The sequence below is a fragment of the Mauremys reevesii genome, linkage group 8 (assembly GCF_016161935.1).
Source record: "Mauremys reevesii isolate NIE-2019 linkage group 8, ASM1616193v1, whole genome shotgun sequence".
Lineage (NCBI taxonomy): Eukaryota > Metazoa > Chordata > Testudines > Geoemydidae > Mauremys > Mauremys reevesii.
In genome coordinates this window covers 46182634-46196249 of record NC_052630.1, presented here as the reverse complement: position 1 = coordinate 46196249, position 13616 = coordinate 46182634, and the positions used below count along the sequence as shown (strand labels likewise).

At 46.6% G+C, this 13616-nt stretch overlaps 1 long non-coding RNA gene across 2 annotated transcripts in view; it reads left to right on the top strand.

The window, feature by feature from the left end:
* LOC120370101 overlaps positions 1 to 13616 on the top strand; it is a 19419-nt gene extending 5803 nt beyond the window's left edge. Inside the window, exons 3-5 of one of the 2 annotated variants that reach the window (XR_005583620.1) lie at positions 7058 to 7276; positions 10533 to 10667; positions 13422 to 13616. This is a non-coding gene — a long non-coding RNA (uncharacterized LOC120370101). The remainder of the gene's footprint in view (positions 1 to 7057; positions 7277 to 10532; positions 10668 to 13421) is intronic. The other variant, XR_005583619.1, reaches the window with a different exon arrangement.

Here is a 13616-nt window from a genome sequence, read left to right as displayed (position 1 = left end):
GATCTCGGCCAGGGGCACCTATGACAGCAGCAGAAGGTGTAGTGCAATAGGACAGCTACCCGTCATCACCTTGCCAATTTACATTGGCATGGTTGATGGTGCAATATGGCTGATAACCATCTCTGCTGTCATGCAAAAGCAAATGAATGCTGCTGTGTAGCACTGCTGAATCGCCTCTGTCCGCGGCATCTAGTACACATATGGTGACAGTGACAAAAGGCAAAACAGGCTCCATGGTTGCCACGCTATGGCGTATGCCAGGGAAAACGGGCTCGAAATGATTGTCTGGCGTTGCTTTTCCAGAGGAAGGAATGACTGACTACATTTACCCAGAACCACCCGCGACAATGAAATTTGCACCATCAGGCACGGGGATCTCAACCCGGAAGTGCAAGGGTCAGGGGACACTGCGATGGGGTGGAACAGGGGCAGAGTTTATGCTTTCAGGATTGCCTGCTGCAGGAGTGCGGATGAGATAGGTGCTGTGCATGGTGTTGTTCAGAGACACAGACTAGACTGTGTTCATTGTTCGGAAAAATGTATCTTTGCAAGGAATTCACTACCTTTTTCCCATCACACAGCTTCGACTGTCTCCAGACCTGCCACAGCATCCCCCTCACAGAGGCTGGCAAAGATTAGATGGTGAAAGAGAGAGACACGGGACGAGATGATCGCTGAAGTTATGGGGTGCTCCCGAGCTGAGGCGGACCAGCAGAGCCAGTGGAGGGAGACCCTCTCTCTGTACTAGCGCTCACACAGCGAACTGGAGGAGAGGTGGCATGAGGAAGACAAGCAGGCGACTCAAACGCTGCTTGGACTAATGAGGGAGCAAACGGACACGCTCCGGCGCCTTGTGGATGTTCTGCAGGACCGCAGCCAGGAGGACAGAGCCCCCCCACAGTGTATCTGCAACCGCCCTCCCCTGCCACAAAGTCCCATACCTCCCGTCACCCAAAGTAACCAGAAGGAGGGGCGCCAGGGGGCATGAAAACTGTCACTGCACCCCAGCAGAGTGCTCAAGTACCCAAAAGCTCTCATACCCTAATTTTTGAGAATTCCTTCCCTTCCTGTCTCACCCTAGCCCCAATCCCAGTTTCATCCCCTGACTGTCTGGTTAATTATTAAAAAATACTTTGCTGTTAATTACTGTTTTCATCATGCTTTTTTACACAATGCTGCGTTTGAAGGGGTGGGTGGGTGGGGAAGGGGGTAGGGTATTGCATAGGACAGTCACCTTTAGCAGGGTACAGAGAAGCGGGCAGGATCAGCAGCAGGTCACACACACAGTGCAGTCAGTAGGCACCCTGGTTGGTATGGGAGGTGGTTTGCAGGTTCTGTGTGGGGGGGGGGGGTACGTGACTTTGTAGCGGGGGAGGGGGGTTACAGATCTCATGCAACGGTCCCTGTCCTGGACCACAGAGCCACGCAGCAGAGGAATCTGTATCCGTCCTCCCCCACCACAAGGCCACATAGCCCCCGCACACAGAGTCCCAAAAAGGAGGGATGGCAGGCTCCGTTGAAACAACCAGTCCGGCACTGCGGACCGCTCTGGGAGGAGGAACCTGTCATTCCTCGAGTTTAGAGGTGGTCTTTACATCACCGCACACCCTACCCAGCACAGTCTGCGTCCCAGTTTCAACCCTTTAATGCAAAGACATCAATAAAGAAACCTTTGTAAAGTTACAGTGGAACATGTATTTTATTTTTAAACGTGTGTTGGAAGTGGGGGAAGCGGGGTGGATGGGGTATGTAACTGCAGATGCTAGTCAACAGTAACTTGGTAAAGAAACAGGGGCAGGTTCAGCTTCTCTGTAAAGAAACTGAACAGTCACAGGTCACGCTGCTCGCTGGTACTTGAAGAGTTCCTTGTCGCTGTGCAAGGCACCTGCATAGGGCTTCACAAGCCAGGGCATTAGCTGGGCATTAGCTGGGTCCCCGAGGATCACTGTAGGCATCTGCACATCCCCAAGAGTTATTTTGTGGTCCGGGAAGAAACTACTTTCCTGCAGGCATCTAAACAAAGCAGAGTTCCTGAAAACACGCGCGTCATGAACTTTGCCTGGCCACCCGACGTTGATGTTGGTAAAACGTCCCCCATGGTCCACCAGTGCTTGCAGCACCATTGAAAAGTAGCCCTATTTCTCAGCAGCTGACTGTGGAAGAGGTGGACGATAAGGTGCGAGGAGTTGACAATGGCCATAACTGCAGCGGGCTCCATGCTCACAGTGCTGCGGCGCCCGCGCTGTCACTGAGCAGAAAAGTGCACGAACAGATTGCCCGCAGGCGCTTTCAGGGAGGGAGGGAGGGCGTGATTGATGGTTCAATGATGACAGTTACCCAAAACCACCCTCGACACATTTTTTCCCCCAGCATGCATTGGGGAGAAATCCCAGAATTCCAATGGGCAGCGGGAGCGGGGAACTGCGGGATAGCTTCCCACAGTGCACCGCTTCCAAAGTCGACGCTGGCCCCGTTACTGTGGACTCACACAGTCGAATTAGTGTATTTAGTGTGGATACACAAATTCGACTTCGTAAGGTCGATTCCACAAATTCGACTTAAGTTGATTCGAAATAGTCTTGTAGTGTAGACATACCCATAGAGATGTATTTTCCCAGTTAATTGAAATGACCAAATCTTAATGTCATAGAAAAGGGCAGATTTCGTGATTCATATGTCATGGTTGTTTTGCTTCCACAGTAAAATATCAAGGATTCTCTGGTGCCATAGTGAAACACAAGAGCAGAGATTCAATAACATTTCAGCTTCCTTCTTTTCTAAGGTGTATTTTAATTAAAGTAGTCAGCTAATGTGTGCCACTCTCTAGGGCACCTAAAAAATCTTAATGATTTTAGGACAGAGAACATCTCTGTCAGAGGTTTGCACAACACCTAGCACAAAAGGCAGGGGTCTCTTGGCTCTATCACACCAATAATAATAATGAATAGTACCTTAATTTAAAATTGCAGCAGACCTTGCTTGGATAACCCTCTATGCAAGATCAATTGCCTTTCGTGTTCAAAGGCTGATTCACAGACTCAGTTAAGCACTCAGTTTTGTTACTCTTTCTCAACTCCTGTATTACTTAAGTTCTAAAACATTCATCTAGTGGTGTCATTGGCTTCACTGGGACTTCGAATCCTGTTTGCTTGATGCTCATTTAGGGCTAGATACTGCTCCATTGAAGTCAAGGAGAATTTTATCCAGGAGCAAGCCTTAGACACAAATTCAGAAAAAGCATCTCTACTCAGGTCCATGCTGAACAAGGAATTCCTTGTGAATAATTCATTAGCCTCTTTTCCTGCTTGAGAACCAGCCACAAAAAAAGCTTAAGTTTCCTCAGTTTTATTCATTATTAAAAAGAATTTGCTACAGAACTTACGTGGATAATTCTTTGGTGTTGGTGGGGACTTGACTTGATATTGGAAATTCAAAATCTGAAATGGGTGTGGGATTAGTTTGGAATGGATATTTGTGTACAGTATATCATGATATTCCTTCTATTTCTTGACTGAATGAGTATGAAGCTTAGAATGAAGTGACCTAGGCAAATATTCACATATATGACATCTAAATTTGCTTTCTGTTAATATTCTCTAATGACATTTTTGAATCAGTCCTGCCAGTATATTCCTTTGCTAGAATACAAACGGAAAGCAAACTCAAAAGTGGTATGTATGAAGCTGAGACAAATTCAGTTTTTTTTATTCAAGTGCATATTCCTGGCAAATGTTTAAATGATCATCCACCTCTAATTACTAAAACCCCCAAACAAAAATAAAGCCCTTTCAAAATAAAACATTACCCTATATACCTGATTTTCCCCCTGGACCGAGGAAGCTCAGAAGTTGTTAAAGTAACTTGTGAGACCAGTGGGTGAAAATGGCTGTTCTTTGTATTTTCAATGGAAATAAAAAGCAATAATCTAGTCAATGCTTAATTTGTGCTGGGGTTTGCCAGGGCTCTAGGCTTGGCAGTTCATAACCCTGGCACCTCGGGCCTGCTGCCTCACTTATGAATGGAAAAAAATTGCTTGAGCCCCCGCACCTCTTTCATTACAAATTAAGGACTGAAACTAGTATCAGAAAGATTACCAGTAAGAAATAATAAAAAGCCCAGATCTGACTAAAATGGCACCACATACTAGACATGCTCAGCACATGGCCAGTGCTCAATAAATAAATAATTAACCCTACTCTATTCCCTTTAGGTTCTCATACTGCCCTCCTCATTGTACATTAAGCACCTTCTAGTTGTACATTAACTGGTGTGAGTAGTATCTTGCCTCTAGTAAATGTCAAAATGCAAGTGAGGGATAATAGATTGATCTAGAGAGAAGGTAAGGATGACTTCACCAGAAGTGATGTCACCAGAAATGACGATGACATGGAAGTGACGATGTCACTGGATGTGCTGTTATGACCTCAACCCTGTCCTTCTGGGATCTGGTCCTTCCAGCCTCTGACTCCTAATGGGAAGGCCCACCTTAGGGATGCAAACAAATAGAATTTGTTGTTTGGCCCAGAACCTGTAACTCATCCCCAGTAAATAGCCCCACCCCTAAAAACGATAAAGAAAGAACTAAAAGCATGAAAAAAATCTAAAATGTAAAAACAAAGATGTGTGCAAAGAGACTTGTTAAAGAAAGCAATAGATGTTTGTACATCTAAATGGTAACTAAAACCACCCCGATATGGTTGCCCACATGAATATCTGGACATGGGCTTGACCCAAACCCCTAGGACCTCCCCAAGGATCACTTTCCCTAGGGAGGTAAACAATGGGATTTGGTAGATGGCCCAGAACCCCTATACCAGTGACTGGTAAGTAGCGCTCCCTCTAAAAATAGTAAAGAAACAAAGAGAAAACATTAGAAAAGCTAAACTGTAAAAAGGTGCTTTAAAATACTTGCAAGCTCATGAAGATCATCCTAATCCTTAATAGTTAGGCATTGTTTTAAACTCTGAAGCATTAGGTTTTATAACCCCTTTAATTTTCTTGTTAGCATTAACTATTTTAACTCTGGATCTTCTTGTTATCCAGGGCCGGCTTTAAGAAGTGCGGGGCCTGATTCGAATACCCGGCAGCGGTCTGGGTCTTCGATGGCACTTTGGCGGCGGGTCCTTCACTCGCTCCAGGTCTATTGCGGCACTGAAGGACCCGCCGCTGAAATGCCGCCGAAGACCCAGACCGCCGCTGGGTGAGTAAAAATTAAAAAGTTAGGCGCTCTTCTTTAGGGTGCGGGGCCCTCTTAGGTGTGGGGCCTGATTCGGGGGAATCGGCCTAAAGCTGGCCCTGTTGTTATCCATTAATTGTCCAGTCCTTCTTAGAATCTTGTTAAGTTCTTGGCATGAATGATGTCCTGTGACAGTGAGTTCCACTGTCCAATTATACATTGTGAGAACATTTATTTGAACCTAGTCATTATCTAAAATAGTCCATCATCTAGCAACCAGCTAAGGCACTGATCCTGCAGCTTCCTGAACGTGGGAGGACTACCACGCACCTTCACAGTCCCCTTGATTTCAATAGGACTGCTCATGTGCTGCAACTTCCTCACGTGCTTAAAAGTGTTTACTGGATTGGGGCCGGAGCTCTCAGCACCTTGCAAGCAGCCTTCATTCGCTAACTCAAAAATGCACCCCACAAGCAATCAAAGACACAATCAACTAATCATCTGACCAGCTCTAGCAGCAGGGGTGGCGCCAAGCAGGCGCAGCAGGCGCGCAGGGGCGCCGGGCCGGCCTGGGCGCGGCGAGCGCTCGCTCGCGCGCCGCATGCGGGGTCCACCGAGCCCCCGACGCCGAACGAGCGCACCTGCCGCAGGCATGACCGTCCCGTCCCGTCCCCGCGAGCTCCCGCCGGGCATGACCGCTGGGCGCGGCTGGTCCCGGCTCGGCCTCGGACTGCCGCAGGCGGCAGGAGCGAGGAGCTCAAACCCCAGGGACTAGGGGACCCACCGCGGGACCGGGGAAGGGCGGCGCAGCGCTCCGCGCTGCTTGGGGCAGCGTCATTTCTAGAGCCGCCCCTGTCTAGCAGCCAACAAACCACTCCTCAACTAATCAGAGTCAAAATGCCTTAAAATTCACCTCTAAAGCATTTAGCAATGACTAGGTATTAAGTGCACTGTGATTGCTGCTTATTATATCAAATGACACTCTTTTTTAGTTTGTTTATCTCCACTTGCTTTGTCCCATATGTTAAGACTGTACGTTCTTCAGAGACAAGGAATGGACTGTCTTTTTATTATACGTCTGTAGAGTGTCTAGTACAGTGGGTCTCTAGGCACTTCTGTAATACAACTAAAACAATAAAACAACAGTTACAATTGTTATGACTGTTCCAAAAACAACCCAGCTGCACAGCCCCAGAGAACAATTACAACCAGAGCTGGTCAAAACTCAGCATTTCGGGCCTGCAGGAAGATCTGACATTTTGAAATTCCCTTGCATCCCTATTGAAAATGAAAAGTCTGAAATTTCAAAATTCACTGTGAAAAAACATTCTGAAATATTTTGTTTTGGAAGCCTTGATAGGACTGTAGCAAAATGTTTCATTATGATTTTATCATTTAAACTTTTATATTAATGTAACACAATATAATAATTCAACTGTTTTATACTATATTATACTATAAAATAATTGACTATTATATTTGTTCTAATAATATAAAATAGTTGACTTATATTATATAGTTGGAAGGATAAAATCATAATTTCCTGCTGTAAATTTTGACAAAATGTTGCCATTTACTCAAATCAGCATTTACCAACAGAAAACTGTTCAGTTGGAAAATAATTGACCAACTCTATTTACAATCATTGTAGCAGTAATAGTTGTGAATGCCACCCAGAAATACTGTGTTATCATACAGGTGTCAAAGCCACCTAAGAGATTTGAATGCCAAATTCTCATTGGAAATTAACGCCTTGGTCCTTGGCTATTACACTAATAGGGGCAATATAGTAGTAATAGGAATCCCATTAGGGAGAGGCTTTGTATCTTATCCTGAATGCTTGTGTGTCACCATCTCCACTTTTCCACTTCCTTAATCCAGCTTTCTTGGAGCATTTTATCTGACATGTCAGACAATAGGCCTGTCCAGATGAACTTGACTGTTATATGTGATTAAAACCAGTTACGTTACTTCCCATTTCTGCTGTCTCTCTTCGATACTTCTGCAACCATGCCAAGGAAATACCTCCTCTGTTTGCCAGCACTGATTTGTTCTTCACTGGAATGCGGTGATGTTACCAGATTTGCCCGTTACTTTGAGGTATGCTCATTTATTTGAGTTACTCTTTGGGGGGTGGGGGTTCTGTAATTCTATCAATGTACTGCTTGTGTCACTTGTGTTTTCATATGGAGCTCTAATTCTCCCTTCTGCAAATCCCTTCCCAGTGGAGCTATCCTGCAGGACCTAGGTTCCCTAGGGCTGGGTTTCTCCAACCCCAGAATCGGATGAACACACCCACACATACATTAACAGAGCAAGTCTGAGTGGATCGGGTCAATCAGCACTGACAAGCTGACACCTTATATGTCTCTGGACTCACTGGGCTAGATGAAGCAGCACTTTCAAGCTGCCTCTCCTTATATGCCCCTGGGCTCCATGGACTGGGTCAAGCAGTACTTTCAAGCTGTTACCCTTATGCATCCCAGATTCAGCACGTCCCTATCTCCACTCACATCACAATTGTACTGGCAGTAACCAGGGCTGCCGAGAGCGGGTTCGGGCCCCGGTGAAAATTTTTTTTCAGGCCCTCCAGCAAGGGCGGACCAGCTAAACAGGGCCAAAGCCAGGGAAGTTGGGCCCCGGGCCTCCGTAATTTGTACCGGCTTCCCCACCCCCACCCGCCGTAACCTACTTGATGAGCAAACCCCACAGTATTTTGGGCTCTGCAGGGATTTTTAGCTTAGGTAAAAGAAGTGTTGCTGTAGAGTGAATGGGGGAAGCTAAAACCACAAAAGAGTAAAGTTCAGCAAGAGAGAGAAGCAACCAACTTAACCATAAAAGTTATTTATTGAATAATAGTGATAACTACACAAGGAGGGCTAAACCAACATAACATACATTATTAGAGGCTAATACCTAAGGTAGAAAGGAAAACAGAGAGAGAGAGAGAGAGAGAGAAAGAAGGGGATCTCACCGCTCTCTGAAGCTTGACCTGGTCGGGGTTCCCAGGTGATGGTGGTAGCTCAGGGTCCTGAGGGCAGGAGACAGAGTCCCCAGCACAATCATTCAGGAGAATATGGAGTCCCTGTGGAACTGATGCATAGTTTGGATCCAAGTATCAGAACACTGACTGGAGAGTGAGTAGGGATTTTTGTAGAGAAAATACAATGGTTCAACGGAGAACACTAGATTTGTTTATAGGTAAGCTGATGACTCAAGGGTTTTCCTTAGGCTAGACAATAGGGCTATGGGTGGTGTTTTCTTCCAGGGAGCTCACAATGCAACTAGGCAGCTTCAGTATTTTGGATATCAATCAAGGATTCATTACTAGAATTGGTCTGATAATTGCTGAGCTGGGTGTGTGCAGAGTGTTCATTAGCATCTGGAGCAGAGATTCCCATGATGCAGTACTTCCTGCTTTTTCTGGTCCCAGAGTTCAGTGCGGTTCTGTTCTCCATTCCATATGCAAATTGAGATGTCTCCCTGTCCCATCTTTCATGCAGATGAGGCTAGGGGAGTTGTCTCTGTTCTTCATTCGGTATGCTAATGAAGATGTCTTAATCTTGTCACCCTTGTCAGGAGGGGTCTAGGTGTGTCTCCCAACGCCCTTCACTACTCTCTGCAAGTTTTGGTTTAAGCAGAGGCTGCGGGGGGTGTGTGTCTTTTATGAGTCAGGCTGCACCTGGGTTCCCCAAGAATACAGAGCTGACTGGTATCAGTGATGTCCAAGAAGGAAAACAGATCACCTTTGATTTGAAGGGGAGGTAATTCTGTTTATCTGAGAGCAATAACACCATATTATATTTCAACTTGCAGGGCAATACTGTGTCTTTAAACTGATGTCAAGTGGGTGCTCTAAGGCCCGTGGACCAAAAAGCTCATACTACCCTAATAATAATAATAAACATAATAATAAACAACAACCCTTAGGACTTGTAGAGTACTTTTCAGCCACAGATCTTGAAGCATTTCACAAGTGGTAATTATTGCCATTTTGAGTGGGGAAACTGAGGCACGCAAGTTCATGCCAACCATTTTAAACTTGGGATACATTAAATTTAGATTTCATTAGGAAGAGCAGGTGCTCAGAACCTCTGCAAAATAGACTTATTTAGTAGAGCTGGTGGAAGAAATACTAGCAGAAATATGCAAAAAGACTGCTGGAAATGTTTTCTTTTCTCTCCCTATATTTGAAACTTTTCACATTGAAATTTTGAGACTGTTGTGGTGTTCTGGTAGCTAGATATGAAGGTAGGGCCAGATTTATAAAGGTACTGTGGTGCTGTCACCAGGGGCTGGCCCATTAAGGGGGGGGGCAGCACTCAGCCTGTTCATGTGACAGGCTCCTGTAAGAGAGAACAAGCCAACCCACACCCACCTTGAAATAATAACTACATAAGAAGCCAATTGGTAGCTAGTTAGATAATGAAGAAGGGTTACCAGGACTCAGCTGAGGCTTTCCTTGAGACAGGAAGCTCCTGAGGAGAGGTGCTCCCAGGAGAGCTCACCAGAGCAAGGGGCCTAGAAGGTGTGGTCCTTAGAAAGTGGAGTTTCCTAAGGGAAGAGCTAGAGCTGTCAGGTCTCCAGAAAGGCCTGGTCCCAGAAAAAGGGCTTCCCAGGTAGAGGCTGGAAGCCCTGCCTGTTGGGTACTACATATTGCCCTGGAGAAGAGCTGCAGCTGACAGACCTCCATGGACACCTGGCTCTGAGGAAGGACTCTTTCCAGGTGGCAGCAAGATGCCTATCTCTAGGGAAGAGGCCCAAGTCAAAAGAATCCTGCTGGTAAAGGGCCTGACTGGAGGGGAGTGGTGGACTCAGGTGGGAAGAAATAAACTAAGCCTGATTCTGTCTTCCACCTAAGATGCTGAGGTGAAGGTTTGCTTATATACTTAAGGGCATTGACAGCTGTAGACTTCTTAGAATGGGTGCTATTCCCTATGTAAAGGCTCACTGATCTTATTGACAGCACATTAGGGGAAACTGAGGCAGAAGTGCCACACTTGCCCAGCAGGAGGTGATACAAGTCATGTAAGCTTTGTGACAGGTGCCTAAAGCTGCAGATCAGCACCTAGTGGGACTTCCCAAAATACCTAGGCCCATGGAATTAGGTGCTTTTTTCCCCCCTCCATGCTTTTCTCCACAGCCATGAGAGCTAGAAACTTCCCTTTTCTCCCCCTAGTGAAAGCGGAGTTTCTCACATAGTCACATGACTCCAGGAGCTGGGGTATTGAGAAAAAACCACCAGTGGCCATAAGCCTCGTGATAAAATGACCAGATCTGGCCACACGAATGAGTCCACTGAGAGGGTGGATGAGGGACATTTATCCAATATAATTCTTGTTATTGTGTATTCCAGTAGTACCCATGAGTCTACACCAGGCACAGGGCCCAAGTGTGCCAGGTGCTGCACAGACATAGAATGGAAGACACTCCCTTTCCTGAAGATCTTATGATTTAAAGAACAAAGCAGACAAACACAAATAGGCAGCAAGTAAGTCATTGCAAGAAACCCAGGACCAACCATTTACGAACTCTCCCAGACCCAACTTTCTGCTCTAGTAACATCCCTTCCCTTGTTCCTGTCTGTTACAGCTTTCCCCCTATTCCATTTTGTTTCTTACAGCTGTCCCCTTACTCCATTTTGATTTTGTTCTCCTCCTGTGGCCGCCCCTCCCTGGCTGTTAAGTTGTTCACCAAGAGCCATTGCCCTTCTCAAAGGGATGGCCACTTGTGCTGCGTGCTAAGTGGGACCACTGCCCTGTTCAAAGGGTTGGTCCTGTTATCACCTTGTTAAACCTGGGCTCGGTGTAGGGGGCACTGCCCAGAATGCAAGACCTGGAAAGGCCAAATAGCTGAGCATATGAGTCATACCTGTGGCTCAGAAACTTGCCCTGGCATGTCTGTGCTCACCTGAAGTCTCCTCTCCTCCCCTCTAACAAGGGGAACCAATCAAAGTTACTGTCGGGAAGCTGCCTGAGAGTTTGCCTTTATAACCAGACATTTTCTGATCAGACCTCGGAGAGATTCCTGCATTGCCACCTGGTCTGATCAGCTAGGGGTCTTTGGGGGCCCTCTTCCCGCTCTCATTTGTTTTTGAGCATACCCCCGTTTTTAAACTCCCCTCCCACGAACTACGAATTTTGCCTGGACATCTCCTGATTATTGTGAGAAAATCGAGTCCTCTCTGTGTCCTCTGATGCTGAAACTGCTGTTTCTGTCTCTGTGCTTGCTGCTGTCCTGGGGATTGGTAAGAACTCCCTCTTGCAAACTCCCCCTGTCCTAGCTGCTGGCCTTGTTTCCCCAGCAGACAGACCCAAGTTAACTCTGTGGTCTGTGTTCTGTAACTGCTCTGTTTCTTGCTCTGCAGCGCCTTTGCTGCTAAAAAATAAGCTTGTGCCACTGCTAAGCTGCGCCTTCCTGGGCTGCAGGCTTGCAGCCGCCCCACTGCTGCAGCTACCACCTTAAACCCCCCCTTGGAGCTGTATCCTGGGCACACACCACTCTGCCCTCTGAAACTACCCCTAGTATAAGGTGCACCCATTAGGTTAGGTTTAGTCTAGATAAGTTGTAATTTCATTTTGCATAGCTGTGGTTAAGTTAGGTTTAGAAAATTGTTTGTATTGTGCTCTGTAAGTTAAGTTTAAAAAGTTGTTGCATTGTGTTCTGTTGCTTGCTAATTTGTGTAGTCTTGGTTAAGTTAGATCATAGATAAGATTTTGCTGTGTTCTGTATAATTGTGATTAAGTCTGTCTTCCAACTGTCAGCCCCCCCTCCGGGGCTTCCCCAGTCACTTACAGCCTGTTTGTTCTCTGTGTCTCCCTGACTTGTTGCAGTCTCTCTGCTCTCTGAGTTTAAATCTCCCCCCGCAGCGCCTCTGCCTTTGCTCTCTGCTCCACCACGTGCTTCTCTTCCCCCATCCCAATCTAGCATAAAACCCCATTGGTTACCCTTTTTCTCTCTGATACACCTCACATTTTAAATTTACACCACTGTGACACTTTTACCTAAAATTGTTTGCTATTTAACATATTTTATCCATAACTGTTAGTTGGTTATATGCTGCTGTGACACACCCTTTACATAGAAATTGTTAGCTACCTGTTACATTTATATTTCTGTGTTAATTGGTTACCCACTGTATTGTATCCTACTGTATTGTACCCCACTATTGAAACCCCCTATACTGTTCACCAAAAGAAACCCCTCCCCAATTGTCTACCTTAACAAGCCCCATACCCCTCACTATTGAATTTTCCCTGTTTTTGCATTTTCTTAATAAAGTTTATTTTGCACCCCACCAGTGCAGTAATTGTCCCCAAAGATCCCCTACCTGCTGGCAGGGACAGTTCCCTGAGTCCAACTGCTACAGGGCATGTCCCATCACCGAGTTCTCTTGCCCCACTCAGAACAGTGAGCCTCACTCTGGAACCAGAAACCTTTTTTTTGGAAGATGTAGTGATTCACTCACCCCTGCAGCACCTCCTGCTGGTTGTCCTCAACAATTAGCCCTTCCAGTATCTGCAGCACCCTCTACAGGCCAGTGATCCACCTTACTGCTGGCCCATGTCCCTCCCAGGACCCAGTGCCCCTTTTACCTGGGGTGCTGCCTCTCTGGCAGTAACCCCTCACAGCCTCAGGGTCTCTTCCTCCCAGGGGAACCCCCACCCACTATCCCCACTTCACCTCAGTGTTAGGCTACTGCCAGTCCCCATCTAGCCCCTGCTCATTGATTGCAGTGTAAGCCACTCATCATAGGCAAAGGGGGTTCTGACCTGCTGCCTCTGCCTTCCCATGGGCTGCCCCCTGAAACCCAGTACCTAATAGGCCTTACCAGGCCTGCAGCCTGGGGCTTTCCTAGGCCAGAGCTCCCTGGGCCTTTCCCCAGCCCTGCTCCAATCAGGGTTCCCTGCTCAGCACCTTGCAGCCAAGCCCTTCTCCCTCTACAGGCAGAGGGAGACTGCCTGGGTCTCTGGCTCACAGCGTTTTATAGGGGCCAGCTGGGCCTGATTGGGGCATGGTCACAGCTGAGCCTACTTTCCCCTAATCAGCCCAGGCTTCTTGCCCCAGCCACAGCCCTCTCCTGGGCTGTTTCAAACCCCTCAGGGCAGGAACGGGTAACCACCCTGATACAGAAGGGTAAAAAATGTATGATGTTATGCTCTCAGTCAGTTGCCAGCCCTGTATCCAGCTTGTGATCTATGACCTGAGTTTTGTAAAGATGTCTTCTTCACCTTCCCTTAAACAGAGCAAAATTAGAGGCACATGGTGTGAAAGATACATGGAGAAGATATGCCTATCCACCTTATGAAGAATAAAGGTCAAGGAAAATAACTTGTCACTGTTACCTCCAGTAAGCAGTAATCTGTTTTGTATCTTGGGTAATGGTGCCATGTTATTCCTCATACTTTCTGAGGCCTCAGAGCTACCAAACTAGACTTGT